We start from the raw sequence: 19,036 nt of genomic DNA, 5'->3' as shown, positions 1-19,036 counted from the left end.
ATGTCACAAATGAGTTATTAACATCAAGCAAAGGTAAAACAAAGAACTTGCACATTCAAGAATTGATCAAGCATTTTCTCTCAAGTCTGTGCCAATCTTGCAAGTGATTCTCAAGGGCATCAAGAACAAAGAACAACATAACGAAGGACCAGTTTCATGTATTGAGTCAATACATATCCTTAGTTGTGTTGCACCTTTGTTAAAGTTCTTTACTTATAATTCCTACTTAGCTTAGTTAGAAGTATTGTGTAGGAAACCTTTGTAAATCATAAACCCTTATGTTTGTGTCTTGGCTAGAGTTAGTTGAGTTGTAAAGTCTTTGTAATAGAGTTATTACCAAGTGGCTTATAATAGAGTTGTTACAAGTTTGTGAGAGATTAAGAGGTTAATTCCTAGGTTACAATAGGTTGTAATCTAAAGTTTGCTCAGTAGTGAAGTTGAAATTCTATAAGGATATGTCGTGATTTTTAATCCCGTGAGCTGGGAGTTTTCACGTAAAACTTCTTTGTTTCATTTACCTACTACAGTGTGCGTGTGTTCTGTGGGAACTAATAGAGAACCTGGTTCTCTATATAGTTTGGTGGACCCTTAAATTCTATCACTTTTATTAAGGTGTAAAATATTAAGAGTTAGTTTTAAGATTTAAAGTTAGTGAGATTGAGATTTGACCCTGAATAGCATATTTGTTAATGTTAATTAATATTTTGCATAGATTTAGGCCATTGGAGGCCGTTTGATTGGTGTTCTAGACGTTGCAAGGTTGAAAAATTTCCCGTTAGCGAGGTAAGTGAGACTTTAAGTTTTGGTGTTTGCTTTTCTAAAACTCATTTTGAAAGTATGTTTTGTCTGCCTGGTCCATGTGTTGGGACGAGTGTGCGCTTGGTAGAATCGGTGGTCTTTGACCAACCGTAAATATATATTATTTTATAAAAAGCAAAAATTATTTAATAAGTGATTTGTGATGTGGTGTGATGTGGCGTAGCCTCGTGCTATGGTGTTGGAGCGTTAGAAATTATTTCTTCACCGCCGTGATATATTTGGGGCATTGTGTATGCCGTCGTGATATATTTGGGGCATTGTATATGCCGCCGTAATAGATTTGGGGCATTGTGTATGCCGCCGTAATATATATTGGCATTGTGTATGCTGCCGTGATAGATTTAGGGCATTGTGTATGCTGTCGTAATATATTTGGGGTATTGTGTATGCCGTCATGATAGATTTGGGGCATTGTGTAAGCTGTCGTGGACTCGTTGGGGTGTATGGTTAATTTTCTGCATTGCTGTTAATGACAAGTCCTTAGTATAAATTGTGTTGAGATATATATAATATTGTTGTTGAATAATTGTTTTGACCTTATAAAGTAGTTATATGGTGAAAGAATTTTTGTGCACATTATTTATGTGTTCGTTGTGTGTTTGTACTTTCTAACACTTATTCCAGAGATATTCAGAGTGTTGGGTCGAGGATCTTACTAGGTTATATTTACATATAACTCACTCCTTACCTGCATGTCCATGCAGATACTATTACTGAGGGCGAGGCTAGTGGCTAACGAGTTCGCTGAGTGGAACTTATTGCTGAGGTGAGCCGCTGCAATATTCGTGGAGGTCGCTGTTTCAGCTCTACCTATCTTATGTCTATTATTTCTTTCGGGTTTCCATGCATGTCACTTAAACTTCTATTAGTATGTTAGATGCTCCACGGTCTTAGTATGTAATTTGGGTTAGAGATTTATTATTTGGGTGTTCTTTAGATTTATAAATAAATTATGATTTTAGTCGAATAATTTTTTTTTATTTATTAATATTTAATGTGTTTGGGCTAGTACGTGTTTCTCTCAATGCTTATATAACAGGATAAGAGTATAGGAATTGGTTCGCCTAGCGGGTAGTATTATTTAAGTGCCAATCATATCTAGGGGGTAGTTTGGGATGTGACATAAGCTGCCCACTTGTTTCATTCAAGACCCGAGAAAGGGAAGATATAGAGCTTCTTGTCTTAGACACAAAACATAGGTTGGAAAATATCGTCTCTTTCCCTTTCTTCTGTACACAATCAGCATCACAATTAGAGCATAGATTAACACTATTTCCAACATGAAGGTGGCTGATGAGTAAAATTATCTTTGAATGTTTACGCCAAACTAATAAAATTAGAATATGCGTCTTTCATAATCGAGTGAGAAATATTCTCACTTTAATTCTTAAAATTAACGGATAATTTCAGAGACCTCTCTTCAGGTTTCGCCCGATCACATTGACCTCCCTTGTGGTTTACAATATTATGCCTACCTCCCTTATTTTGATTTTCTTGTAACCATTCTTTAAAATCATTTAAAATAAATATAAATAAAATACAATTTGATAGATTTACCCTTTTTAATGTTAATTTCTTTCAATTAGTAATAAACATTATCAACATAACTTAATCAATTCTTTAAAAATAAACCTACACCAATAAGGTAATTTAAATATAGATACATGTGTAAAGCTTATCACTATTCTGCATGCACGTGTCTTTCCCATTAAACGAAGTAAACTAATTACTTCAGAAAGGTCTCAGGTAGCTTCTCTGTACCTTTACCAGTTCATCGGCGACTTCATTTTTCACGGCAACCCAATATTTTCCGGCGACCGACGTCAAATTTTATAAGAATAACTCCCCAAAAAAGGAAGCTGATGAGAACGACCGTAAAAAAATTTAGTAAGGATATCCATGAACTGAGAAGAAAAAGGATTCAACAAATAGAGAAAAATCATCCAAAATTGCTGGTTAACGACGTCAAATTTGAGTCCTATATGCATCTCGTTCATGAAAGACGGGTATTTATAAGGAAAATGAGTTTTTCAAGTATTGGACAAGGAAATCTAGTTGAATTTGGAAGAGAAATTAGATCTAAGCTTGAATGAATGGTCAATAGGGGAGGAAGCTGCTGGTTTCTCAAGGCAATCGAATTTGTAAGAGTTTAAAGTGACGACACAATTGTTGGTTGCGGCGAGTAAGTCTAGTTCATCTCTCTTTCACTCTTAATACTCCAATATGTTGAAGATTAGGTGCTACAACATCAACCGTCTGAAATCGAGGAGGGCGAGTACCAAGTAGGACGATTAATGTCTGTCATATTGTTTAGTTTAAATTATACTTTGTTGGAAATGATAATATCTGTAATGAGTAGTTCTTGAATTTCTTCGTTTTTGTTTCCTAACATTTTTGAGTTTCAGATGAATTATTTAACGCAGGATTATATAGGGATATTTTCTGCTTAAGTGCAGACTTGTTTTTAGTTCATCAATCACTCTGAAATGTCGTCTTAACTCTTAGTAAATTGTAGTATCACACCATTAGCCTTGAGGAAAGAATTGAAAAATATGTTAGTTGTTTGAGTATACTAGTTACAACATCTTTCACAACAAGAAAAGACAGAATATGCTTGTTTGTCACTTTTGATCGGATAATATGAGTAGATATCTAAAAACGAAGCATCGGTAATATGATTTGGCAATAACTTAAATATAACTAACCAAAAATAACAAAAATGTAATCATTGTACTTAACCAAAGAATTTAAAAGGATAACAGAATGTTTAGATAACTAAGAAAGTATCCATATTTTAATGCAACATACTAAAAGACTTCTCCGTCCATCAGAACCAGTGGTATATTCTTCAAATCCTCCACGCTTTCATTTGCACCACTTGAGTATTAGTATTCAGAAGTAGAAGTTTTTAAAGGCCTTCCTCTCTAGAAAGTGAAAAGTATATTTCGTTTTAGAAATAACATATAAAGTATCATAAACTAAGCAATAAAGGTATATAGAATAACCTTTCTAGGTTTTCCAGTTGCAACAGATTTTTTTTTTGGCAACATGCTTCCGTTGCCTTGGAGGAATAGTATCTTTATTAAGTGATGCATTAGGAGCTGTTGTATTTGCAGACAAAGGAGTGCAACTAGATTGACTTCCTTGAGCAGAGACAACAATAGGAATATTTCCTGTAGCGTGTTCCTGGAAATAATTATTGTTAGTTGATATATGTGTTATACAAAATAAAAGAACAAAAAGAAACTTGAATGAACTCTTTACCCATAAAACAGCTCCGCTTAAACCAACAGTAGATAACCCAGGGCCACTTTTTTCTTTTCGGCCATACCCCTTCCCCTTCGAGTCCTAAACAAAATAAATTAGTATACTTGATACATATGCAATCTATTGTATTTTCTAATTCAAGGCATGAAATTTTTGTACCTTTTTTTCTATTGCTCTAACTGGAGCCCCTGACAAGTCTTTTTATTATGTCCAAAATGTTTGCAATTCGAACATCTTAATGTACATGATCTCTTCGATTGGGAAGTTACATTACATTCATCAGCTGCTCTTTTTCTATTTTTAGTTGGTCTACCAGGCTGCTTTCTAAGATCCGGCGGAAGAATGGTTGCAGGAAGGATTTCAGTCATAGGTGGCCAAAAAGTTTCATCAGGAACAGGATGTATGATTTGAGATAAGCTTCCGTCTTTAACATTGGATCACAGTATGCCTCCCTCAAATCTCTCTTGTGGGAAATACCAAGAGCAGCATGTTTACAAGGTAATCCTGAAATCTGAAATATGCCACACTGACATGTTCTTGTATCAAGATTAACTATATAGTATCTATCTTTGTCAATAACCTCAAACTCATTAGTAGCGGCAACCTGCAAAGTGCATTTTCTTGAGTCCTTTTTAGCCTTATTTAATTTCTCAATTATAGTTGGTGGTACTTCACTTTCCCAGCCACGACCTTTCTGGTATCTTGTATGAAGTCTAGTCATTAGTTTGGCCCTAAGACCATCTACAAGTTTCAAAATAGGCTTTACCCTCAACTCACCTATCCAAGAATTGAAAGACTCGCTTATATTATTATTTGTTATGTGATCAGTCTTTACCCTAGGATCAAAAGTATGCCTTGCCCATGTTCTCTTATCAATTTTAGATAAATACTCCCACGCTTTTGAATTAATTTGCTTAATCATTTCCATTGCCTCATTGAAGTACTTAACTTCATAACTTTTTGCAGCTTGCCAAAAGTAGTTTCTTAGAAGGAGTCCTGGGTATTGTGCCTTGAAGTTGGCATATATATATGTCTAGCACAATATCTTCCACTCACAAATGGAATGATCTCTTCATATGCTTGATGGAGTCCCTAAATAAATAAGTAAGAACAAATCAGATTGTGGGTGTATAAATATCTAAAAATATTACATGTAAAATAGATACAACATAATTTATTCACCTTTTTTCTATCACTCATAAATGTCCACGGCTTGTCACGAGGCCAAGCACCAACAAAATTATTTAACCAATAGAAAAACCATCTCCAGGTTTCATTTTGTTCACTCTCAACAATAGCGAATGCAACTGGAAATAGGCCATTATTCGCATCTAATGCAACTGCCAATAGCAAAACTCCACCATATGGTCCTTTGATGACAACCATCAAAACCAACAAAGGGTCTACATCCTCCCAATAATCCATTCCTCAAAGCGAGAAATGAAAAGAAACATCTCTGAAATTTAGGACTAACAGTAAAGTTAAAAATACTTCCCGGGTTTGATTCTCTGAACATTTCAGCATATTTGGCAAGATTTCCATATGACTCCTTGTGGCTTCCCTCGATCTCTTCTAATGCCTTGCACTTTGCTCTCCAAAGTTGCATCCTGTGAGGTGTTAATCCTTAGGTCTTCATAATTGCCATTATACCTTTGTTAGTCATATATATCAGGGTCTTCCCTAAGAATATCCACCAACTTTTTTGCAATCCAAGTAGAATTAGCTTCATCGATTTTATCCCCGTCCCTAGTGTAACCATGCTCATCCTTTAAGCTTTTAGTTTTATATGTGATTCCATCTGGGAGAGGAGAAGCATGTATTCTCCAAGAACATCCCGACAGTAAACACTTAACTGTGCATCTACTCTTTTCATTCTTAATTCTCATCAATGTCATTCCTTCTTGGATAGCATAATCTTTCAATGCATCCCTAAATGCATCAACTGAGGTAAACAAGTCTCCTTTTACAAATTTAATTTTTTGAGAAGGATCATAGATGAACTTTTTCCCTCTCAATGATATTTTCATAGGGGTTTTATCATCTAAATCAGAATCGTCATCTATTTTATCTTCTACCTCAAGAAATTCATCAACTTCTTGATTCTTCTCCTCTATAAAAAGGTCAATTGGGTCTGCAACATTCTTCACTGTCATTCATGTCCGCTGATTCATTGGGAGCCAAACTGTTAAATTCTCCATTTGAGTCATCATGTACTTGTCAGGGGGAAGGAATTATATCTACACTGTGAACAATAATATGTATGCTTCTGTGGTTTGCATAAATATTGAACACGTGCTTCAGATCTTCATCACAATTCACATTCATACTGAGATAAGTATTAGAAATTTCACACTTTATAGATATCAAACTACTCAAGTTTTCAGGAATATCATGAAGTGATTTCACACGTGTCATTCAAAAGATTGGATCGTACAAGTAACTTGATGGATCCACACCATAAATCTTGTGCTCACGATTCTCATAGTGAACAATTATATCATGATAAACTATGGGAGTTATCATCCTACAGTGGAAAAACACACACAAACAAACAGATGAAAAGGAAGAATAAATAAAACGAAGCGAATCTACTCATGACATTTTAGTCTACTTCTGTTTAAGAATATAATATCCCTCTCTAGAAATTTTTTTCACTTTTCAACCAACAAGTACAAAAAAGTAAAAATTTATTAAACACGGTATACTTAATCCCTTTCGATGATGCTTCTTAATATTTGGTTGCATCAATTTACATGCTAATACATGTAATGCTTAGAATTTGGGTTGGAGCCCGTATAACTTTATTTTGGAAGAGCCCGAGCCTAAACCAAGTGTTTAATTTAGATCTCATAATGATAGGGAATATTGGATTTTATACTTCTGATTTTACGTTGTGTTGCGGTATAGAAGTTGAGTAGACTTATTAGATCAGAGAATTAAATATCAAACTATAACACCTAAACTAACTACTTAGGGGGAAAAGGATCATGATGGGTAGTAGGCAAAAGGAATCATATGTATGCGATGTTAGCATCCAAACTCATAAAATATGTGTTTACCCGAGAAACGGATGGAGTTGAATTTATACACGGTTCTAAAGACACATGATATAAATTGGTACAAACCGGAAAGATAAGTAGAAATATATCGAATGTTTATTGCAAAAAGGAAAGAAATATAAACCAAATTGATTAGAGAATTTATAAACGAGCAAGATGAATCAATATCCAAAGCCCCAAAAAGGATAATCTCTATATATATCAGTGTAATAATCTTTGAAATATAAGTGTATGAATGTTTTGATCTTTTCTGCCGATGTTCAATCTGTTCTTATAAAAATGTCATTCTTAATATAGTGGAAAAATCATGGGATGGATATAATAAAAAATACATAGTAGAGATCTCATGATAGATTAATTAATTAGATTTTCCTTAATTTCCGTCGAGATTCTCTCCCTAAGTGCGGCTACAACGGCTCTTTGTCTCATAGCTCGATCTTGGTTGGTCTTGGTACAGATCGATCTCCGGATCTCGAGCTCGATATTGACTCGGGCTCGGTATTGACTCGAACTCAATATTGACTTTGAGCTCGGTATTGAATCGAGCTCTATATTGACTTCGAGCTCGGTATTGATCGGTCCCTGAATCTTGAGTTTGATAACCTGGCTTTACTTCTAATCTCGATGTTACAATGACGACCCTCGGTTCATCAGGTTCCAATCTCGACTAATTACACGAAGGACAAACTCGGATTTGACCGTATACAGATAGTCTCCTCGTTTCTCGAAAAGAATGTGGCGAGAAACGATATGATTTTTTAATGACATGACTAGACACGCACTGACGTCTGCATCGAGCCCAACCATGACATACGTGATAAATTTCCCGTCGGTTCAGTTACTAAGGCATTAAATGTGTGTCACACGATGGTCGGCCACTACTGATATTGAACTGTCATCGCCAAATTTATAAATAGCCCCGCTCTTCACCATTTTTTACTTTTAAATTTCCAATCTCCAAATCTACTAAGTTCTTTTTTTCATCTTCTAGGTACTTCATCTGCAAATCTGCGATTTTCACTGCTAACATATTCTTAGAACACCAAATCTTATCATCTCCCTCTATTTTTAATCTTCAAGTCCAAAATGGCAAAAACGTCAAAAACTGTTCCTAAAAAAATGCTTCTTCATCGCGGTCGGCCGATGACAAAACACCGGTGGAGCCACAACCTAAGGAGTACGTTCCCGGGAGGTGTGTTCTCACTTCTGATTTTAAGACCGACAAAGCCTCGTAGGTTCCCGGTTGATGTGATCCAGTATCGAGGTATATGTGCTCGATAACTAAGGGATACCTTAAACAGGTAAGGAAAGATTGCAACCGGGGGAACAAAGAAGTGGTGATCCCGGCTCCCGAAGAAGATATTACCACCCATGTGGAAGGGTTTTTAAGTGTTTACACTTACCCTTTCACGTCGGTCCCCCTCGACCCCGTTGTCATTGATGTTTGCCGCCAATACCAAATAACCCTAGGCCATATCCATCCTTTTTTTTGGCAAATTGTTATTCTGATCCGCTTCTTCGTGAGCAAAGTCGAGGGGATGCCTTTCACCCTCGACCACCTCATCAGGTTGTACAGCCCCATCCTCTATCGAGGCGGACTAATAAAACTTCAGCGCCGGACTACCAAAGTGTTGTTCTCTAGCATAGACGAGGACAAGGACCGGGGCTGGATGGGCCGGTTCGTTCGAGTGAAGACTTCCGACCTAATCCTGACCGAGAAGATGTTATTTCCCAAGAAATGGAACATGAAGCGTAAGTACAATCCCCCAGTTACTTCTTATTAATTGTTTTGCTCCTTTGCTTCTTCTCATCGATATCCTTTTTCGTGATGTAGTGATCGCTTGGATGCCCGGTGCAATTCCTAACCTCAAGAGCTGGGTTCGGGACCTAACTTCAATCTCTACGAATGTCGAGCGCTCATGGAGCGATCTATCAAAGGGTCGATGGGAGGCCAAAACTCATGGTAAGCCACTTTTCTACTTCTTTGACGATTTTGTTTGAAGCATTTCTTATTTAATTTCCTTTCATACAGGCCTTGGCAAAGACGCTATTATGAGGCCCTTATCTGGTGAGGGGGAGACTTCGATCTCGGCACTGAAATCGGTGAAGGACAGAAAGAGGAAAATAATCTCAACCTCTGAGGATCCTGAGCCTAAGAAGAGGGCAGCTCCTAAGCCGAGGAAGAACATCACCCTCATGACCGAATACTCTATTTGGCGTCTCAGGGATGAAGACGAAGGAGAGGAAGAAGACGACTCTGGGCTGGTAGCCAGAGTGGGAATGAGCACCGAGGCCCCTAAAACCATTGAATCGATGAAGTCTGCAGAGATTTCGTCTCGAGATGAGGGGGTCTCGGGAACAGACTCGGACGAAGTCCCCAAGTCATCGAGGGTTGAAGATACCTCCCACCATAATGAGCCAATGGTGGGTACGGCTGTAGGGGCTAGTCTCGAGGCCCCTCGAGATGCAAAGAACGCCCCAAGTGATCTACTTGGGGCAATAGAAATTGGAGGCTCCCCACTGCTCCCCTCGTTTTCTGAGGAGATGATTCAAGAGGCTTGGGCCTTGAAGACCCTCTCCATCGAAGGGGGCCACGGAAGGTAGGATCCCTTACGTGAATTACTTTACTGGGGTCGAAGATGCTACTGGCCCGAGCGACTTGGAGGTCTCGAGGAAGGACTCGGGCGAGGCATCGAGCCTCTTCAATGAAGTGCAGAAAGCTTTGAATTGGGTAAGCCTTAAATCCCCATGCTGGTATTACCCTTGTGTTCATTTTTCTCTTTCTGTCTTAACTTCTCTTCTTCTTACTGCGTAGGCCTCAACGCTTCATTGGGAAGAATTTTCTCGCTCTCAAGCTAAGCTGAGTCGGTATGAAGCCGACCTCCGAGGGCTCACAGAGGAGAGAAATGCCCTTAAACTTCTTTGTGGGTAAAAAGAAGAGGAGATCAGGGACCTACGAGCTGAGTTGGCCAAGGCTCACCAAGATCAGTCCGACATGATCGAGCAGGTAATGAAAGTCCTAAAAGCTTACGGGCTCGATTCGGGAGCGGTGGTTAACATTTCAATCTCACAGCTGCAGTAGAAGATCGAGATGATCGGGCAACTTCGTGAGGAGGTCGATATGATGAAGTGGAGACCTGCGCTAAGCTGCCCTTGTCCGGTTGGCTGCCTAGAAGCAACAGATCGAGAGATATTACAACAGAAGGTCCAAGCTTTGATACTTCAATGTCGAGGACTTAGTACTAAGGAAGGCCACGTTGAACACCCGAAACCTGAACGAGGGAAAGTTGAGGCCCAACTGGGAGGGGCCGTATCATATCATCGAAATCACCAGAAAAGGATCCTACAAGCTCGGAACGATGAACAGCGAACAACTACCGAGCAATTAGAATATAACTCACCTAAAATGATATTACTGCTAAGCTACTGTCCCATTCTTTTTCTTTTACTTATATTTTGGACTAACGCTTGCTGGTAACCGGCAAGGAGCAGTACAAAGTTTTTAGGTCTGAAAGCACGCGTTGCACTCTTTTTCCCTTGAACCAGGTTTTTCCCAAATGGACTTTCCGGCAAGGTTTTTAACGAGGTAACAGTTGATCGTGCTAACTTAGAATCGAAGACCAGTCAACAATTGATGTCGAAGATCACATTAACAGTATCCGAGGCTTCTCTACAATCAACCTCGAATACTGGGGGACATTACCCTTCGATATCGACTTTAGCAAGGGAAGAAACTTCGTAACCGAAGGGTCTCGATTGATAAGATTTATTATAAGGGCCAAAAAATCAAATGAACCATGCCCACATATATTGCTCGAGCCCCAACACAGTGCTTGTACACATATGTAATTATGACACACAAGAATGAAAAGTAGTCTCTTCTTTGCAGATAAGTATCATTGTCTTTTTAAGTTTTTTCCATTTGTTAAGAAATTCCCTACTTCTGATATCCTAAAGGTATCGAGCCCAAGGGCCACCTTAGTCCGAGTTCATGCAATCACTCCCACTCAGGGACAGCTATCCGAAACCAAACTCAGACGGTTCGAATTATCAGAGCTTGGTGGCATAAGTCCTATTAGGCTAAGCCCGAATTTTAAAGGCTAAGGCAACCCCTACCCAGGGACAGTTACATTAGGCAAGTCCGGATAACTCGGGAAAGCAAGCCCACTGGGCGACACCCGAACTAAAAGGCTACAACCATATTACGACGGCTCGAAAACGTCCGAGACCCGTAACAAAAACAAGGCCTAAAAAAAGAAAATGTTTCATAACCAGTTAGAAAGGCTACCATCGACAAACTATAATCTAAATTACTCACTTTGAGAGAGAGTTTCCGATAACACCAAACCCCAAGATGCCCTAAAACAGAAAAATGTAAAGGAAATGTTTGTTTGAACTTTCGAACATAATCTAATTATTTTATGCTAAGGCATTTCGATATTTGTGAATACAAATAATAAAGCAAAGGGAAAATTTTGAAAGTTGTGAAAGGAAAAGAAGGCCTTATATATTTATTTAAAATTCTTTTTACAAGGGCCAAATGGCTCCGATACAAAATTCTACAATGGCCAAAAACGGCTCCAAAAAACAAAAGACAAAAACGTCTAAAAGGACGCAAAGTGGCCTAGTCTTCGCCGGGAGCCGCGTCATCACCTTCGGGGTCTCCGCCACCTTCGGGCTCATCCGAATCTTCAAAACCCTCAAAATCCACCACCTCGGGATAAGCCAATTTCCTGGTCTTGGCTTCGAATATCTTGGCATTCTCGATATCAGCCAACAGGTCAAAACCCTGAGCTTGAACTCCCTCGAGGGCCTCCCTTTATGATTGCCACTTCATATACTCCACCATATTCCCACTTGGTGCTGAGTCGCTTCGGCATCGGCCTTACGCTGGGCCACCCTCTCATCAGCCTCGGCCCTGACCACAGCAATCTCCGACTTGGCCGCCTTAAGTTCCTTGGCCAAATTTTCTTGGCCAGAAACTGCCGAGCTCAGCTGAGACTCGATCTCCTAGATTTTTTTGGCATTTACCAAGGCTTTTTCTTTTGCAGCCCGGAGCTGGACCTCAGTCAAAGCCAGTTGTGCCCGAGTAGTCTTCTTTTCCGAGGCCAAGAAGTCCATGCTCTCTTCCATTCTTCGGCATCAGCTTTCACCTTATCCACCACCTCTTGGAGCTGCTCGATCTGGTCAAGTTTGTTTTGAACCTGCGGGTTCGATTCGCTAGCCACTATGTCTGAATGATCGTCACTAACTTCAAATACTCATCTTACCTACTCGACCAGGTTAGCATGCTCCTTTCGAGCAGCTTCTAGCTCAGCCTGGAGTTTCTCACTAAGAAGCTTGTAAGTGTCCCTCTTTCCAGTAAGCTCCTGAGTCTTGGCCTCATGTTGGTTTAACTCTTCCCAATATCAGAGAAAAGTTTTGTGATGAAGCACCGAGGCTTGCAAACATGAAGAGAGATGTTACGATTATTTGCGACTTAAATCTAAGTACATAATAAAGAGTCATTCGAAGTTACCCGATTTAACGCATGTTGAGCTTCGTTGAATAGGTAGGCGCTTACACCTCGTCCATCTTGGCCTGGTCCTCTTAGGTCACCAACCACCGAAGATAGTTGGAAACATCCACTGGGCGAAGAGAACCCGGGCATACTCCAGGATAGACATAATGATTGACCACCACAGATCAAGATCTGCACTTGGAGCTGAGAACCGGTCCACTAATCTCGGACTTGAAGAAGATCCACTGGCTCCTGAAGATGATACCTTCTTTGGTACAAATAAGTCACCCAGTCCGGTGACATCCTCCGAGGCGGTAGAATCCAAGCCATCGAAGAAGTTATTGAAAGAATTTGCCACCCCTTTAGGCCCCTCATTTGAGTGGGCCTCGTTGATCATGGAGTCGGTAAATAGAGGCGACCCGGAGAGATCTATCACCCCAAGTGCATCCTTCAGTGAAATGTCATCTGCTCGAGGAGTACCGGCCGTGGTCTCCTTGTCAACCTCCCCAGCTCGGGACAAAATGGCCTCGTCCGTCCCTGGTTCAGAGGTTTTGGCCACTGCCTTTTCGTCGACCACCCTGGACTATTCAATGACCCCAATGGGACCTCCCGAGCATTGGTACTTTGCTTGGATTTACACACCAGCCTCCTTTTCAGTTTTTTCTTATTGGGGCCCTTCTTCTTTTCTTCTCTTTATCCTGCCTCGGAGAAAATGGTTCGTGGAGGATGTCTTCATCACCGGATGGAGGCCTCATTTCAACATATTTGGGAAGACCTGCAAAGGAAGAAAAAGTGAGAAGCAACATGACAAGAAAACTAAGTGTTATTCATTCAACAGAGGAATCTCACCGTAGGAACGGGCCTCCCACCGGCCTTTCAAAAGTTCGTGCCACGACCGCTTGGAATAGGGCTTTTGTGACATGATGCCCTAGAGCCACTGCAACAGCTGCACCATGAAACATCGATAAGAAGGGAGAAAGAGGAAAAGTAATAAACGAAATCTTAAAGGCAAGGTTATACTTACGTTTTATGCTCCATTTCTCGGGAAATGGCATGTCCTCTACCGGGATTATATCTGAGGTCTTCACTCAAATGAATCGGCCCAACCAACCTCGGTCCCGATCCTCATCTATGCTCGAGAATGGGGCCTTACTGGCCCGACGGGCAAGTTTTATTAATCCCTCTCTATAGAGTCAGGGACTTTACAGATGCATGAGGTGATCAATGGTGAAGGGACACTACTCAATTTTTCTTACGAAGAAGTGGAGGAGAATTACTATCCTCCATAAAGTGGGATGAATTTGACCGAGGGTCACCTTGTACCTTACAAAAGACTATGATGACCGGGTCCAAGAGGCCTAACATGAAGGGATAGAGTAAACACTTAAAAAACTCTCCACGTGGGTAGTAATTGCTTCCTCGGGCATAGGCACCACCACGTGCTTATCAACCCAGTTGTAATCCTCCTTGACCTTGGAGAGGAGACTGTCGGTGATCGAGCATATATATATCGATATCGGCTCGCACTGACCCAGTACCGAAGGGATTTTCTCGAAGGGATCCAGTGTCATTTCCTCAGTAGCAGCAGACAAAAAATTTTCCTCTTCAGCCGGTCGCGAGGCAGATGGAGTTTAATTTTGAAGAACTGACTTTGTGGTCTTCGCCATTTTTTTTGGAAAGTTAAGGGAAAAAGGGAATTTAAAAGGATATGCTTGATAATTTGGGATAAAGAACATAAGTTCTTATAAAGTGATTTTAGAGTAATCAAAAAATTGATGTTTTGGAGTATACAAATTTCTAAGGTACGAGGGCAAAAGTTTTGGAAGTAAAGATTGAATACGATAATGATGGGTATTTGTAGTTTCTCGACGATTGTTCATATCTGGGAGTGGCCGACCGGCAACTGACAGTCATTTAATGCCATTAAGACTTGACTGATGAGACGTTTTGGCTGTTTTGTCGTTCTGTCGCAAACAATCGAGATCCGGATCGGAAGTTCATGTCATTTATCGTCGTCTACTCTCCTAAAAATGAGGGGACTACCTGTATACGGTCGAAGTCGAGCTCGATTACAACTTGGTAGATTTGACTTAAAATTTGGCGATCACGGACTGTAGATTGACCTCGAGTCTCACCGAGCTAGAACTTTAGGTCGAAAGACCTGCCTTCGAGGAATGTTGAGTCCGGTATCGACCTTAGCGTTGAGCGACCTCGAAGATATCAAATGGAAGACAGAAATATCCACGACCTACCGGATATTGCGGCAAGAATCTCGGCGCATATCGCCAAGGAACCGGCAATTAGCAAATCTAGTTATTTTTTTACCTTTTATGGAAATGTACCTAGAGTAGGACTCTTCTACTATATCAATGGGGGTCTGATAATTCACTAGACATATTGTAACACGCATCCCAAAGCAATATATTATTTTTAGTTCCCATAACTAGAAATGCTACTTAGATGTTTAAGAGTCTTGAAATATTGACGTTTGAACAAAACAGATCCCTATAGTTTCAAGGGTAAGAACTATGAACTCAAAAATTAACAAAACTAAATTAACAGGACAAGCCGTCAAGAACTATTCATGCTTATCAACTATCATGGTTATTGGTATAATACAACACTACTTCTGCTTCATCAGAAATTACAGGTTAAGATGTATGTGATTATCAAGACAGACCACACTACGGGTTGGCTTGAAGCTAGAACGATAGAGGTACAAAGCTAGAAGACTTTCAAACTGAGGAGCTACCCCTCTTTTCAGTCTAGATCTTGCAAGTTACATTGATTACAAGCAACAACAGATCCAGGATTTGAAGTTAGATGGTTAAATTGTCTACTAAAATTTACAATAATCTCAACCCAATATTACGTGAAAAATCATCGAAATATATTATATGAACACGTGTGTATTTGTGTTTGTATATATATATATACACATTAAAAATCATCAAAATATATTATATGAACACATGTGTACGTGTGTGTGTGTGTGTGTATATACATATTTGTATATATAGCCAATATTACGTGAAAAATCATCGAAATATATTATATGAACACATGTCTACATGTTTGTGTGTGTATATATATATGTATGTACTATACACATATATGTATATGTATACGTACCGTCAAGACCCAAAACCCAATGAGTCGTGATGGCACCTAACATACTTGGAAGGCAAGCCAGACATAACAATAATAAACCATAATAGCAGAAAAGACAAATATAACATGAGTCTGAAACCTTAATAAAGCACAATACCGCTAATATATGATAATTCCTCGAGAAATTGGTGAATACCGAGTCATGAGCTCTACAACAGAATACAAGTATGAAACCTAAATAACAATACTGTACGAACTAAAAATAACAGTACATACTCATCTCAAAAAGCAATTCTACTACTGCTGACTGGTCCCAACATCTAGATCTGCACAATTAATTGCAGAGTGTAGCATGAGTACAACCGGCCCAATGTACTCACCAAGTATCATAACTAACCCCGGCAAGGTAAAGAAGCACGAATTATTATTGATACTTGTTATAACCTGTGGATGATGTATAAGCAGAATGTTCTCTCTCTCTCTCTCTCTCTCTCTCTCTCTCTCTCTCTCTCTCTCTCTCTCTCTCTCTCTCTCTCTCTCTCTCTCTCTCTCTCTCTCTCTCTCTCTTCACTAAAAAGACTAACACCGTCTGCCATCGCCATCACTTCCATCTTCCACCATCACTGCAAGCAGCACAGGTAAGGCCTCTAACCTCCATCTATCCACTCTTCTTTCCTTCGTCTCCGACCTTCTCTTTTTCTTTCTCTCTTTCTATTCTTCCCCCTTCTTCCAATCATCTTCTTCTATTCTCTCTCCGGCAACTGGTCGGAGTGCATAATGCATTGCTCTCTCTCTCTCACTCTCTTTTCCCTTCCTTTCGCATCCTACGTATGTGTAGGGACACATCAGCGGACCCCATTGAAATCAGCCAACCTTCTAGCGAAGATCCAGCCACACGCCAGTGCAATTGCCGTCATCCAGCCGGTTTTCCGATGTGTTCTTCTCCCCCCCAAGAATCAAGGCTCAAGAATGACCAACAGATTTCCATTACTTCTGACAAACAGAACTTCAGGCGCTGCGATTCAGGTATTACCATTCCTCCTTTATCTCGATATTTGCTATTTTAGCACTAACAGTATCTGTTGACTGCTTATTTCAGGTTGTCCATATTCACTCTTACTAATTACATTAGCAAGAGCATCAATAACTGTTTCGATTTTGTCCTTTATCTTACTTGCTCGATTTTGTCTTAAATCTTTGCTTGCTTGTTTTTGTCACTACTAGTTGTAGGATTTATTCCCTTTAGTTAGTGTAGTTTTATCCGTTTCCTATTTTAGTGCCTTTAGTTGAAGATTATATTTCGGTAATTTCTTTTATTTGTAAATTTGTCCCTTGTTTTGGGGTAGTGCTTGTGTAGTGTCCCTTATATTATAGTGGCTTTGGTAAATGATGATAGGTTAAGTTCTTGTCCATAAGAGGTGGGGGTCATTCTGAGGGATTGGGTGTGGGAGGTAGGAAAGGGGATAAAGAGGGTGATGGGGGGAGGGGGGGAGGGAGGGGTAAAATGGTGAAGGGAGCCACTAGGTTGGGAGTTGGGTCTTGGAACATAGGAACTTTGACTGTGAAGTCTATAGAGTTAGCGAAGATTCCATGGAAGAGGAAGATTAAAATAGCTTGTGTACAAAAGACTAAATGGGTAGGATATAGGGCACGAGATGCGGATGGGTTTAAACTATGGTTTTCTAGGAGCAAGGGGGGGCAGGAACGAGGTTGGTATTTTGGTTGATAAGGACCTGAGGGATTTAGTGGTAGAGGTTAGGAGAGTGAGCGGCAAGCTAATGAGTATTAAGTTAGTTGTTGGTGGGTTTACTTTGAACAGAATCAGTGGGTACGCACCCTAGACAGGCTTGGATGAGGAGGTCAAGAGGTATTTCTAGGAGGATTTGGATGAGATGGTGCGCGGTATGCTGCACACAGAGAAACTTTTTATTGGATGAGATTTGAACGACCACATTGGAGCGACGTCTCGGTGCTATGATGATGTACATGGTGGTTTCGGTTTTGAAAATAGAAGTGGAGGGAGTATTTCGCTGCTGGATTAAGCTAGAGCATTTGATTTGCTGATAACAAACTTTGATTTTTCGAAGAGGGTGGAACATTTGGTCACCTTCTGGAGCTCGGTGGCCAAGACCCAGATTTACTATATACCCTGCAGGAGATCCAATAAAGGTCTTTTCATGGATTTCAAGGTCATCCCCAGTGAGAACCTCACGACCCTTCATAAACTCCTGGTGATGGATCTCGAGATCACGAGGAAAAAGAGGACGAGGGTGTTATATGGCCAAGCTAAGATCAAATGGGAATCCTTGACTAAAGACAAAGCATGGGAGTTGGGGGTTAAGTTGTTGACGATGGTAGCTTGGAGGAGTAGTGAAGATGCGAGCCTGATGTGGACCATGACGGCACAGTGCATTAAGGAAGCTGCCAGAGAGGTATTAGGGGTCTCGAAGGGTTACTATGGTGGTCGCAACGGAGACTTATGGTAGAATAGAGAGGTCCAAGTAAAGGTGAACACCAAGAAAGCAGCGTATTTGAAGTTAGTAGAAAGAATTGACAAGGAGGAGAAGATGTTGAATATGGAGCGGTATAAGTTGGCTAGGAAGCAGGCAAAGTTAGTAGTTACGGCAGCTAAGACTGCAACATTTAGTCGTTTATATGAAAAGCTTGAGGGTAAAGGCTGGGATAAGTTGATTTTTAGGTAAGCCAATGTGAGAGATAGAAAGGCCCGTGACTAGGACCAAGTGAAGTACATCAAGGACAAAGAAGGTAATGTTTTGTTGGATGAGGCGCATATCTGTCAGAGATGGCAAACTTACTTCCATACTCTCTTGAACGAGGAGGGGGACAGAGACACTGTTCTGGGTGATTTGGGATCCTCCAAGAGTCGTTGTGACTTTGGCTATTGCAGGCAGATTAGAGTTGAGGAAGTTGTGGGTGCTATGCATAAGATGAGCAGGAGCAGAGCGACCGGGCCAGATAAATTCCTGGTGGAGTTTTGGAAGAGTGTGGGCAGAGCGGGCTTGGAGTGGCTTACTACGTTATTTAATGTCATTTTTATGATGAAAAAGATGCTCGAAGAGTGGAGATGGGGTGCGATGGTTCCTTTGTACAAGAATAAGGGTGATATCAAAAAATTGCAATAACTATCGAGGAATTAAGCTGCTTAGTCATAGTATGAAGGTGTGTGAGAGGGTGGTGGAGCTAAGGGTGAGGAGAAGTGTGTTTATTTGTGATAACCAGTTAGGGTTTATGTCGGGATATTTGACTACGAAAGCCATTC

At 40.2% G+C, this 19,036-nt stretch overlaps 1 long non-coding RNA gene across 1 annotated transcript in view; it reads left to right on the top strand.

The window, feature by feature from the left end:
• Window positions 1-4,224: 4,224 nt before the first annotated feature.
• The window catches only part of LOC107791980 (uncharacterized), a 30,146-nt gene continuing 15,334 nt past the window's right edge, over window positions 4,225-19,036 (top strand). The window contains exon 1 of the long non-coding RNA XR_012698897.1: window positions 4,225-4,584. This is a non-coding gene — a long non-coding RNA (uncharacterized LOC107791980). The remainder of the gene's footprint in view (window positions 4,585-19,036) is intronic.

The sequence above is a fragment of the Nicotiana tabacum genome, chromosome 14 (assembly GCF_000715075.1).
Source record: "Nicotiana tabacum cultivar K326 chromosome 14, ASM71507v2, whole genome shotgun sequence".
Taxonomy (NCBI): domain Eukaryota; kingdom Viridiplantae; phylum Streptophyta; class Magnoliopsida; order Solanales; family Solanaceae; genus Nicotiana; species Nicotiana tabacum.
Note: the sequence above shows the minus strand (reverse complement) of the source record. Positions and strands in the feature narration are given on the sequence as shown.